Source organism: Pinus tabuliformis, chromosome 4_2, assembly GCF_031772625.1.
Source record: "Pinus tabuliformis cultivar Carrire ecotype Pingquan chromosome 4_2, CPIR1, whole genome shotgun sequence".
NCBI classification, from domain to species: Eukaryota; Viridiplantae; Streptophyta; class Pinopsida; order Pinales; family Pinaceae; genus Pinus; species Pinus tabuliformis.
Genome location: NC_142304.1, coordinates 92,621,228 through 92,631,527, shown reverse-complemented (window position 1 = coordinate 92,631,527; position 10,300 = coordinate 92,621,228). Strand labels below are relative to the sequence as shown.

Genomic DNA, 10,300 nt, shown 5'->3' with positions numbered 1-10,300 from the left:
TGCTACATGAAAACCCAAAAATTTTGGGTGCCGGAGCGTGACATGGAAACCCCAATTTTCTCAAGCTTCGGTGCCTTTTCTGTCTCGACGTGTAAAACCAAAATTCCCCACCACCAAGCAGAAAAAAATTGTCATCTAGAGGAAGAGGCAAAGGCTCGAGAGCGGGAGGGTTGTCCAGATTTGTTTGTGACAAGAGAGAAGCTTTAAATCAAGGCAAACAAGGGTTGAATCTCAATGGATCATGGTAGTAAGGCCACTCTACCACTTACAATACCTTGTTGAATATTTAAGTCATCTGTAAAGGATTATTCTCAATGACTGTTTGGAATTGAACTTCAAAGCTACCCCAACCGAGATGCTTCACGGTCGTGGTTTGCAAATGACACATTCCTCTGGGGTGACAAAGCGATACCCCTACTACGTGTCAAGATACAGTCAAAGAGTGACATGCACTGCTTCTAGCATGGATTATGACTTAGAGGCATTGAGTCATAATCCGACACACGGTAGCTTCACGCCACTAGCTTTTCAACCAAGTGCGATCACCAATTGTGTGAATCAACGGTTCCTCTCGTACAAAGTTGAATTACTATTGCGGTTCAGTTCATCAGTAGGATAAAACTAACCTGTCTCACGACAGTCTAAACCCAACTTACGTTCCCTATTGGTGGGTGAACAATCCAACACTTGGTGAATTCTGCTTCACAATGATAGGAAGAGCCGACATTGAAGGATAAAAAAGCAACGTCGCTATGAACGCTTGGCTGCAACAAGCCAGTTATCCCTGTGGTAACTTTTCTGACACCTCTAGCTTCAAATTCTGAAAATCTAAAGGATCGATAGGCCATGCTTTCATGGTTTGTATTCGTACTGAAATTCAAAATCAAATGAGCTTTTACCATTTAGTTCCACATGATATTTCTATTCTCGTTGAGCTTATCTTAGTGTCACCCCAGCCAAACTCCCCACTTGACAATGTCTTCCACCTAGATCGACCCACCAAAACATGCCTTAAGGCCAAAAACAGGGGCAGTGCCCCACCTCCGCCCCACTAAATAAGTAAAATAACGTTAAAAGTAGTGGTATTTCACTTACGCTGAAAATGGATCCCACTTATTCTACACATCTCAAGTCATTTTACAAAGTTGGACTAGAGTCAAGCTCAACAGGGTCTTCTTTGCCTGCTGATTCTGCCAACCCCATTCCCTTGGCCGTGGTTTCTCTAGATAGTAGATAGGGACAGTGGGAATCACGTTAATCCATTCATGCATGTCACTAATTAGAGGACGAGGCATTTGGCTACCTTAAGAGAGTCATAGTTACTCCCATTCTTTACTCGCGCTTGGTTGAATTTCTTCACTTTGACATTCAGAGCATTGGGTAGAAATCTCATTGCATCAGCATCCGCAGGGACCATCACAATGCTTTATTTTAATTAAATAGTCAGATTCCCCTTGTCCATACTAGTTTTGAGTCAACTGTTTACTACCTAGGGAAAATCCCCCGATAGGGAGCCTTCTATGCCCATAACCCAATGGGCACGTGATTTCTCATCCTCATTACAAGAGTAGCTTTGGTAGACTGCTGATAGCGCATGAGTTGAGGGCATAGACCCCTAGGCCTAGCCCTTAGATCCAATCATTTTAACAAAGTTACGGATCCATTTTGCCGACTTCCCTTACCTACATTGTTCTATTGATTAGAGGTTGTTCACCTTGGAGACCTGATTCGGTTATGAGTACGACCGGGCATGAACGGTACTCGGCCCTCAAGATTTTCAAGGGCCATTGAGGGTGCACCGAACACCACAAGACATGTGGTGCTATTCCAGCTACTAGACCCTATCTTCGAGTGAACTGATTCTAAGGCGGGCAAGCTGTTAAAAGGAAAAGATAACTCTTCCTGGGGCCCCAGACGATGTCTCCAGATTTCCTAACATTATTGCCTGCCACCATGTCCCAGTTCGAGAATATTAATCTAATTCCCTTTCGATGCTCATGCAGAGTGCACCCTTGATACAAGTCTTCCCCATCTCTTAAGATCGTCTAACCCATTTCCAAGTGTTGTTCACATGGAACTTTTCCCCACTTCAGTCTTTAAAGTTCTCATTTGAATATTTTCTACTACCACCAAGATCTGTACTGGGGGCTGATCCACCCAATCTCATGCCTGAGGTTTCTCAATGACCCTTGCATCCTCCTACTCATCGGATCTAGGAAATTGCTCCGATGGTCAAGTATAGGTTGTGCGCTTCGGCGCCATCCATTTTCGGGGCTAGTTTATTTGGTAGGTGAGTTGGAACACACTCCTTAGCAAATTTTGACTTCCATGACCACTGTCCTACTGTCTTAATCAACCAAAAACCTTTATGGGATATAGGTTAGTGCACAATTCAACACCATAACTTGACTTTCGATTCATCCTGCATCACCAATTCTGCTTACCAAAAATGGCCCACTTGGAGCTCTCGATTCCATGACACGACTCAATGGAGCAGTTGCACCCTCTTACCTATTTAAAGTTTGAGAATAGGTTGAGGGTATTACACTCCTGATGCCTCTAATCATTTGTTTTACCTAATAAAACTCGTACGAGAGTTCCAGCTATATTGAGGGACACTTTAGAGGAAAATAGCTACTAGATGGTTCAATTAGTCTTTCGCCCCTATACACAAGTCAGATGAACGATTTGCACATTAGTATCGCTACGAGCCTCCACCAAAGTTTCCTCTGGCTTCACCCTGCTCGAGCATATTTCACCATCTTTCAGGTCCCAACAGGTGTGCTCGCACTCAAACCCTTTACATAAGCTCAAGGTCGGTTGACGATGCACCCCCCTAGAGAGGGGATCTCACCCGTCAGCTTCCTTGCGCCTCACAGGTTTTCAAACCCACCAACTTGCATAGATGTTAGACTCCTTGGTCTATTTTTCAATACGGGTTGAATGGAAAGCCCGCCAACCAACACCATGAGCGTGCAGGTGCACATAGCCTACTACAAGGGCACACACTTCATTCCTCAACCACTGCAACGCAAAATTGACAGGTAGTAAAAACCGACAGGCAGTAATCCAACCGCACTTGTGACGATGCAACAGCCCGTGTTGGTTTGCACCTCAAGTTAAGCGACGGACTAACCTGAGTCATTCCACATCCAAATGAGATGCATCGACAACCTCCATCTGCTTCCCTCCCTGCAATTTCAAGCACTCTTTAACTCTCTTTTCAAAGTCCTTTTCATCTTTCCCCCGCGGTACTTGTTCGTTATCAGTCTCTCGCCCATATTTAGCCTTGGATGGAATTTACCACCCAATTAGGGCTACATTTCCAAACAACCCGACTCACCGACAACACCTCGTGATGTGGCAGGGTCCCGATCCAATGGGGCTCTCACTCTCTCAGGCGCCCCCTTCTAAGGGACTTGGCCCAGGACTACCACTAAGGATGCTTCTACAGACTACAATTCAATCGACATTACCACCCAATTTTCATGCTGGGCTCTTCCTGTTTTGCTTGCCGCTACTAGGGGAATCCTTGTAACTTTCTTTTCCTCAACTTAATTATATGCTTAAACTCAACGGGTTTTCTCACCTGAGATGAGGTTGCAAAATTGGAGCTAAATCGACCCTACCCAATGGGAGGACAAGAGAGAGCAAAGCAAGTTCGATTAATGCCACACAAAGCCCACATCAACTAACACTAACTGCCCATCCAAGGGGACAAGATCACCGCTCACTGATGCATGCCACGAAACATTGCTTGAGGTATTTCATCCAACTGCACCACATTGGGCATGGATGACCAGCTCCGCTACTCCCTATCATATTGTAGGGAGAATGTTTGAATGGGATGCGATGCCTAGACAGACGTTCCCTCGACAGAGGACTTGAGCACAAATTACATTCAAAAAATCGATGATTCATGGGATTTTTCAGTTCACACAAGGTATCACATTTTGCTACATTTTCCATCGTGACAAGAGCTGAGATATCCGTTGTCGAGAGTCGTTTCCACATACTACCGAAAAATCCACCACAACACTGAATAGGGGCACCTCCCATAACAAATGTAAGGCTAAGGGCCAAAAGGAGGAAAGGAAGAAATACGCATGAAAGAAAGAGAAACAAAGGTGTCTACCCCCCTCACAAGAGGAGGCTCAAATAGAGAACAATCTCCCTGAGCCCCACGCCCTCGCAAAATGGGGGGAAATGCATGGAACATCAATCGAGAAGGACTAGGGTGGCCACCTCGGGAGCTCGCACTACTTTTAATCCTTCCCGAACACTAGTCCACAACAATTCTCCCTTTTCTCCGTAAAGCTAGGGACTGAAAGGAAGAAGGGAAGAAAACAAGGTTAAAGAAATAGAGATCAAATGTGGCTACCGACTCAGAAGGGGAGGCTCAAAGAAATCCTTGACCTAACCACCAGCAAAAAAGCTCACCCAAGCAACACATCAACCACCGTCACCTTTTCGAGAGAACCAACTATGGAAGCCTGCACCCTTGGCCCATGCCTTCCAAAAAACAAAAGACTGAGCACCATCGCTAAGAATGAGTCCAAATTTATCCATAATATTTCCCAAGCACCTCAACTGCAGCAACCATGCCTGGCTGAACATATTGTCGAAATGGCTCCGAAGAAACAAGCTTCCGTACCCCCTACAAAAACACATTGGGAAAAGAAAAACAAAGGATGGGTTGGACAAGCACAAGCATGGCTTGCAAACACACACACGAGAAAACAAGTGTTACCTCAAGACAAGCAACCAACAATTTTCTTGCCAAACACCAAACCCTCTCCACTAGAGACACACCACACAATCCCACATTACAATCAAAACCCAACCAACCCGAACCAAAAAAGAAAACCCCTACTATCAATGATCCTACCACAGGTTCACGTACGGTAACCTTGTTACAACTTCTCCTTCCTCTAAATGATAAGGTTTAATGAACTTCTCACGATGTTGAGAATAGTGTACCACCATCATCGATGCAATCTGAACACTTCACCGGATCATTCAATCAGTATGAGCGATGGGAAGTGTGTACAAAGGGCAGGGACGTAGTCAAAATGAGTTGATGACATGCCCTTACTCGTAAATCCTCGTTGAAAACCAATAATTGCAGTGGTATATCCCCATCACGATGCAATTTGAGAATATTTCCCGATCCTCTTGAACCAGGAAGAAAAACTCGTTGGTTGCATCAGTGTAGTGCACGTGTGGCCCAGAACATCTAAGGGCATCATAGACCCATTATTGCCTCAAACTTCCATGGCCTAAATGGCCATAGTCCCTCTAAGAAGCTGGCCATAAAGGGAAACCTCTGCATAGCTAGTTAGCAGGCTAAGGTCTTGGTGGGCTCCAGTATTGCAGTAATAATGCTGCAACTCATGGGACTCTCTTCTTTACTTTTATCAACCCGGTAGTTCGTAACAAACTTGGAAGCGACGGTGCTGTATGCACAAGTACTAGCTCTTGCCGCAACTGTCACTTGGTCAGCTGGCACAAGTTTGCTAAGGGCTTAATCCAACTTCTATGAGCTCTTAGAAGAAGATTTTTAACTGATGGATGGAAGCTAACTCAAAGGAAGCTAATCTACTTGCGGAAAGAAACCGAAAGCCAACAAGTAATGCAAACCCTAGCAAACCCTAATTCTACCAGCTAGTCCTACTAATGCAAAGGAGAGAATGCAAACTATTAAGAGAGATGCCATTACTTCTATGAAGGTGAAATGCATGTGTCTAGACTACCTTTATCTGAAGAAAACATCTTTTTGTATTTTTGAGTAAGTTATTAGAATTATCATGCATGTGATTTTAACTGGCTTTTTACTGTGCAGGGGTGGATCAAGGAGGAGAAGTGCTTGGAAAAGGTTGGAAAGGTTCAGAGAGGGTCTAAGGAGTCCCTAACACTCTTCCGGAGAGTTTCACAAAGTTTGGCTATCAAGAAACCTCATTTGGGAGCTTCTACAGGAAGTTTGCAGGGGTTCTATAGGATGTTCAGAGATTTCTACAGGATGTTCAGAAATTTCTACAGGATGTTTATAAAGTGGATTTTTAGAGGATGGGTGAGTGAGGGAGGATGCATGGATGGATAGGGAGGTAGGATAGGGGCTTGAAATGACCAAGGGGCTGATGGATGGAGTGGTGAGAGGGTGTAGAAGGTTGACTTGGCTTAAAGAAGGCTAAGACAATGGAGGAGCAAGAAAGTAGGGTTACGTGGCCAGAAGAACAATTGTGAGATGAGGAACCTAGCTAGGAGATGGAGCAGTTGGCCTGGACGAAGCTTAGGCGGATGAGTGAGTGGTGGAGATGCCCTGCACGGTGTACACTTAACCGAATCAACAAAGTCCTGCACACAATCAAAGTCTTAGCTAATCTACTCTAACTGTCAATAAAAAAAATGAACAACAACTTTATTTATAAATAGAACCATGTACATCACTTAAGCAAAGAAACATTTCAGAGGTCTGAATGCATAACTAACTTCTACAAATGAAAATATTACACCAAGGATTGCATGGTCAAGCAAACTAGTGTTTTTGTTGGGGCAACACTGTTTCTGCAATTCCAGCCCCTGATCCAATAAAGATTAGGTGAAACTAAGAGTGTTGTCGACCCTTTTCTTGGAGCTTTAACTGTTATTATCCTACCAATCTATTCTAAACATCTGAAGCAATTCTATTCATAACCAATGACCTATTTAACCAACACAACCAAATCTGCTTAACAAAAACACATTTCAAATGCATAAAAGGAAAATCACGATGCATAAAGAAAAGGTAACAGTACAAAGAAGGAGGCCCTAGGCTCTCAGGTTGGGCCCAACCCTGAGAGCTATGGCTCCTATAGAAAACTCAGAGTTGGTATAAAATCGGATTGTTTCTCATTATCAAAACATGATCGTAAGTCAAGAGTTATGCCAAAAATGGCTACAAGAGAACAAAATGAAGCTAGCAGCACTGTAGTGCAAAGTATGCCAGAGTTTTCCAAAAGTCCCTCATGAAGGCTAAGGCCTTAACATTTATACACCATGAGGCCCTAGCTGGCCTCCTAAATCTATGGGACTTGGCAGCCCAAACTATGAGTGAACAGCGCCTTCCAAAATCTGCTTGGCTGCCTTCTAGATCCTGTTTTGGTGGCCTTTGGAGCTCGGAGTTGGGGTGAAGATCCTGAGGGAGGCTATTTAATTCCATAGACAACCCCCTACGAATCCTCAACCCAAGCTTGGTTGTCTTCTAGCCCATGACTGCTCAGTTTTGCTCCAACGTATGTCAAAAAACCTGAAATGAGCATGTGTTAGCCACCTAGGAAGAGTGACTACCCTTATTCGTACAAATGACATAAAAATACTGAAAAATAATGCATAAGTTATGAAAAATGAAGGATTGAACAAGGATAATTATGTCAAATGAGCCCAAAATGTTACCAAACTTGGGGCTCATCATCACCCCCTGCTAAAATGATTGCTCATCCCTACGCAACTAGTCCAGCTCCTCGTCTTTCATTGCTTTAATTGCCACCCTCACATCCCAGGCTTCTGAAGTAGTATCCTCCTCACTGTCATGGAATTTTGCCTTCCTTTCCACCTCTTCCCACTGCTTATGCTCATCTTTTTCTGTGCTTCCTTCTACCAATCCCAAAAGAAAAGGTGGGCTTAGCTTGAGGCTGATCCAGCTGGCCTAGAGGTTCTGCATGGACTTCTTGTAGAGAGGAACCCATGCTAGGGCCTCCCTCATTCTAGTTGGAGTGTGATATTCCCTGATTTTGAGGTTTTAGGACAATGTGTTCCACCTACGGGTGCAAGCATGAACACAATTGTCCCCTAATAATCGCTCCATATCCTCGAAGTGTGTTGTAGCCTGAGCCTGCCGATCCATGTATTTTAATAAAGCCTGAGATTTGGTTGCTAAGTGCTGGTGGGCTGATATCAATGCGGTGGGGTCCCCTGGCTCTTCTCTAATCAGCAGTGGTTCTTGTATCTCTTGGTTCATGACATATTTGACCTCTGCCACTCTCTTTTCTTCATGGTTTAACCATGAGGTTAGTGTCATCAGCTGCATATCTCCCACGACTGTGTTGGGGTCCCATGAAGTTACATTTGGAAGGGCCAAATTATGAAGGTAGAACTCTGATAGCTTGGCCTTGTCCTATGTTGAACTGTTGTTACATAAATCTGTAAACTGTTGGGGGTTTTGCATTTGGGAGATACCCCTATGTTCCAATGCATTAATTTGGAATTGCAGCCACTGGTCCCGTAGGTATAGGCCATGAGATTTGGCCGGCTGCCTACATTGCAGAGTGTCCATTTCCCAACTGGCCATGCAGGCCAGTTGTGCCTCCTTTTCTTGCACCTGCTGTTTTAGAGCTTGTATCTCTATGCTTGCCTGCAATTCTCTTTCCTGTAGTTGCTAGTTTAGTTCCTCAAGACCAGCTTGCATTCCTTCTTTTTCTTGAGGTTCTGCTGTCGTGTCCTATGGTGCTGTGTCCCCTTCTTTCCTCTATCCTTGTAGTTGAAGTTTGAGATTCTCATTTTCTTCCTGTAGAAATACTCACTGGCAGTTTCCCACATGTTTTTCCATAGCCAACTCTCTTCTTGCCTCCTTGAGTTGTTCCTCTAAAGGGCCTATATCTGCTACTCCTTTAGACTTGGCTATTCTCATCCATGTGTGGGTCCTCACTCTTTCCTCCTCTAGTGCAATGAAAAGTGGCACTATGAATTTCTGTGGAATGATTTTTACGACCTCCAAAAAGTTATAATAAGAGCCCAAGCTGGGCTGGGGGCTAGGTTCCATAATGTGCTCTACCTCTTCTTCCTTTTGTGGGGATTTGGCCGCCTTCCCTTCCATTCTTTTGGTCTCCTTGAGCCTGGCTAATGTTTCCTGTAGAATGGCTTCAACATCCTGTAGAGAGGTTTTTGAAGCCAATCTTTCCATTTTCTCCCTCCAAGTAGATTTCTTTGGGCTCCCCTGCTCATAAGTGAATGATGATTTGGAGGGGGACTTCTCCTTTGGCGAGGCAGGTGTGTCTTCAATGGTAATTGGGTTTTTGGATGGAGGTTGGGGTCTGCCGGTTTTAATTCTTACACTTCTTCTTGCTTTGAAATACAGAGGAGTCTCCCTCTTTCGTTTTTCCTTTGGCTTGGGAGAGGTACTTAGGGTGGCCAGCACAGCTGCTGCCTCCCTAGCAAGAATTTTGGCCGTTTTCTCCTTCTGTTTTCCTTTTTCAGCACTTCCTGTAGAAAGCCCTGTATGGTTTCTAGCTTCTTGTAGAAGCCATTTTTAAACTTCCTGTAGAAGTAGACGACACTGTTTTAGCCTTCTTGGCTGAGGCTGCTTTTTCTTTTAGCTTGGTTGAGGCTGCCTTAGAGGTACCCTCACTGGCGTGGAATTTTTCAGTCCTTTCCACCCTGCTCTATAGTCTTTTCTCCCTGGGTGTTGGTGTGGTTTTATCACCCCCTGTTTTGGCAGCTTGGCTTTTTCCTTGAGTTCCCTTCAGTTCTTTCTTCGGTGTCATTCTCGGGGTTTCCTGTCTTTTATCTTTCTCCTTTGTCTGAATATGCTCCTTCTCCTCGCTGCTGGAGGAGGTGAGCTCCTCGACCAAAATTTGGATGTCATCATCCTTAGACATATTCCAAAAACTTTCCCAAGAGAGAGGGATAGTGTAAGTGTGGAGTGCATCTTCCACAAGGAGCTTGATGAGCCCATGATGGGCTAGCTGGTCTGGTGTTCCCTCTCTTAGTTTGGTGGCACACTCAGTCGTGGATTGCAGGAGGAAGTAAGGAATGATCAACTTTTGCTCTGATGGTAGGTCCATTCAGTGCCTGAGTTCTGTGAGCAACCGGAAATGATAGCCATACACGATGCTAAATCGCCCCTCACACGTAATATACTTCATAATCTGGAGGGTGACCTCACTCAAGAACAGCTGTAGGCTGGTTCTTCGAACTCCATTCTTGTCCTCTAAAAATTGTTCCTTTTGCAAGAAGAACTCCTTCTTAGCTTTCTGACCCAGTTTTCTCTCCTCCTTATCCCAGGGTACCCCCATCGGTAGATCAGTTACTCTGCTAATGAGCTATGGGGTGAGTCTGAGGGTCAATCCTCTAAAGTTGACAACGGCCAATGTCTTTGACTTTTGCTTCAAGGACCTTAGGAATTCTTCTGCAACCTCGTCATCGTGACCTTGAATCTTGTCACAGAATGACATCTGGTGTGCATGGGAAAACAAGTCCACCACCTCAGGAGTTTCCCGTAACTTCTTGGAGTCTGAAGGCTCTTTTCTAATGAACCCTCCCGGCA

At 44.6% G+C, this 10,300-nt stretch overlaps 1 non-coding gene and 1 pseudogene across 1 annotated transcript; both read right to left on the bottom strand.

Moving 5' to 3' along the window:
• Positions 1–203: 203 nt before the first annotated feature.
• Positions 204–3,603, bottom strand: LOC149168466 (25S ribosomal RNA). The gene has a single exon (XR_016259996.1). It is a non-coding gene; the product is annotated as a 25S ribosomal RNA (ribosomal RNA).
• Positions 3,604–3,850: 247 nt separating this feature from the next.
• LOC149168465 (5.8S ribosomal RNA) lies at positions 3,851–4,004 on the bottom strand (annotated as a pseudogene).
• Between the last annotated feature and the right edge of the window lie 6,296 nt (positions 4,005–10,300).